Consider the following 2,485-nt stretch of genomic DNA (forward strand, 5'->3'; position numbering starts at 1 on the left):
TTACCCGTAACATAGGCTCAAAGGAAGCCGTTTCTGTTTACTTGGTCTTACAGCGTAATTGCAGCTCCCAGCACTTCACGGCTTCCAGTCATAACTGTAAAACACACAAAGTAACTTGTTTACCAGTGTGCGTGCACATTTATCGAATATCACTGTAAAACTTTTGTTCAAACTGTATAATTAGTTTATTTAATTAATTTTATATACGCTATATGAAATGTAATTAATTTATAAAAAGTTTAACACTGTTTTACCTTTGTATTATAACTAAAACTCGTTAATTATATCACCCCTCTTTTTTTATAAAATTTAATCTGACCTAAAAAAAGTTTCAGTTTAATATAATGTAAATCTAGCACAGCCTATAATTGGGATTATTTAATCAACCTGTTTCACACAAAATTGTACAAGTTTGCGTGAAGGTGCGTGCGAAGGTGAAGGAGTGGGGTAAAAATTGTTGTTTTGCATTTTTACTAAAAAAAAGTAAGCTCCTTTTTTATCATGCATTATGACCTATAATATTTTTAAAGAGTAGTGAAATATTAGATAAGCGACTGAATAAATAACGGCATGAACACACCGCGACGTTACTCATAAACTTTTAACTTTAACATACGTTTCAACGTTTAAGACCCCCAAGAACTAGAAGGGAAACGTCCTAATAATTTAGTAAATTCGTGCGTCAGTACAGCTAAAACACGGTAAAAAAATTGGAATAAAACAGGAAGTTCTTCAAGGTGATAATTCATGTCTTTGATGTCAAGGTTTAAAAGGCTCAATATTAAAGTAATTTCGTCCTTGTGCACTGCATGAGAAGATAATTCTCTGTATTTGATGCTACTCACGTTTTTGTTTTTTTAATCAAAATCTCCGTCTACAAGAGAGAAAGGTCACAGTTGAAGTGTCTTGTCTAGGTTGTAGAACGTGAAGTGTTTGCCGAAAGTGTTAGCACATCTTGCTAGCTAACATGCCACTTCGTGTAGATTAAAGTGTCCTCGTTTTAATGAAAACCTATTACATTATGTATAGACTATTAGTATGTGGAAACTAATATTATAAAGATGTGAACTCTTGATTTGTTGAAAACTTTTGGAATTAATTAAACAAATCTCCATTTTATTTTATTTTTTAAATTTAAAATAAAATAATCATATAAATTAGCGTGAGGTTTAAAAAATGTAATAAGAGTGTTTGTACTCATGATCTATAGAAAAGTGTTTAATAAAGAATAAATAAAAAAAAACGGAATGTAAATAAAATTATTTTTAATACCTTACTTCAAATATTGGTAAATGCATGACCTAATTTCTTCAATTAAAGATAATCAACCCCGTTATCATTATTTTTTTAATGAAACAAAGAAATTATGAAGTGTTTTGATTTTAGTATTTACGCAACCAAAAATGAAAATTACATTTAAATTAAATTGTATTTTGAATATGGTAGCAAATAAAACTTACAAAACTATTAGATTTCTGGACAAAGAATATTATTCTATAAATATTAAACAATGTCATTCCTTTCTAATTTTGCAAGTATGAATATAACAACCTGCAAGCAAAAATATAAGCTGGAGATGCCGGGGATCGAACCCGGGGCCTTTCACATGCAAAGCGAACGCTCTACCACTGAGCTACATCCCCACTTGCTTCGAAGAGCATTAAAGTTTACTGCCAGGCCGCGCGTACTTTATAATACAGTAGTATATACAATGTATTTTCTAATTCGTAGAGTAATCGATAGTATTATTAACTAATTGGTTATCATGTATGGTGTTCGTTAACTAAAAGTTTACATTTTTAAAATAATTTATCTGAATGGCTGCTCTTTATATAATTAAAAATCAATAATGATCTACAATTAGTATTGTAGTTCTTTGGATCAAAGTAAATGATATTCTAATTTATAGTGATATTTTTTTTTAACTAGCCTCGACTGAAAAACCTGTATTAAGAAGATAAGATGTTTTTAGTGTCAAATTATAATAGTGCATAGAAGAATCGTTAATCGAGTCATGCAATATTCAGTTAATTAATGCAGTTAATTCAGTTACAGTTACCCAAATTCAATTGGAGTCATTGGCGTCATTTATTGGTGGGTAATATCAAAATACTACATGAAACAGGTCACATATTAAAAAAAAGAACAGCCAAATAATGTCATCTTCGTACTTCTTCCATTTTTAAATTGAACTAAGTTCGTACAGATCAACTTTTGTGTCAAATTTTATTTATTTCAATAATAAGTAAAATATTTGTTACGATTTCACAAACTGCAACTATAATTTGAAATTAATTATAATGGATATTGAAACAAAAACTTTAATGTTAGTCCGTACAAACTTTACTGTCTCATTCAATTCAATCACTGGCCAACAGTTAGAACAATATTCTACTAGAATACAATTGAAGTTCGGGTTTTTAATTTATCGTTCAATTACACATCTATAAATACAATTGCAAGTGTCAAGCTGAAGTAATTTAAT

The 2,485-nt window shown here is 29.4% G+C and overlaps 1 non-coding gene across 1 annotated transcript; it reads right to left on the reverse strand.

The window, feature by feature from the left end:
* Positions 1-1,571: 1,571 nt before the first annotated feature.
* Trnaa-ugc lies at positions 1,572-1,643 on the reverse strand. Its single transcript has one exon. It is a non-coding gene; the product is annotated as a tRNA-Ala (tRNA).
* Between the last annotated feature and the right edge of the window lie 842 nt (positions 1,644-2,485).

Source organism: Homalodisca vitripennis, chromosome 3, assembly GCF_021130785.1.
Source record: "Homalodisca vitripennis isolate AUS2020 chromosome 3, UT_GWSS_2.1, whole genome shotgun sequence".
NCBI lineage: Eukaryota > Metazoa > Arthropoda > Insecta > Hemiptera > Cicadellidae > Homalodisca > Homalodisca vitripennis.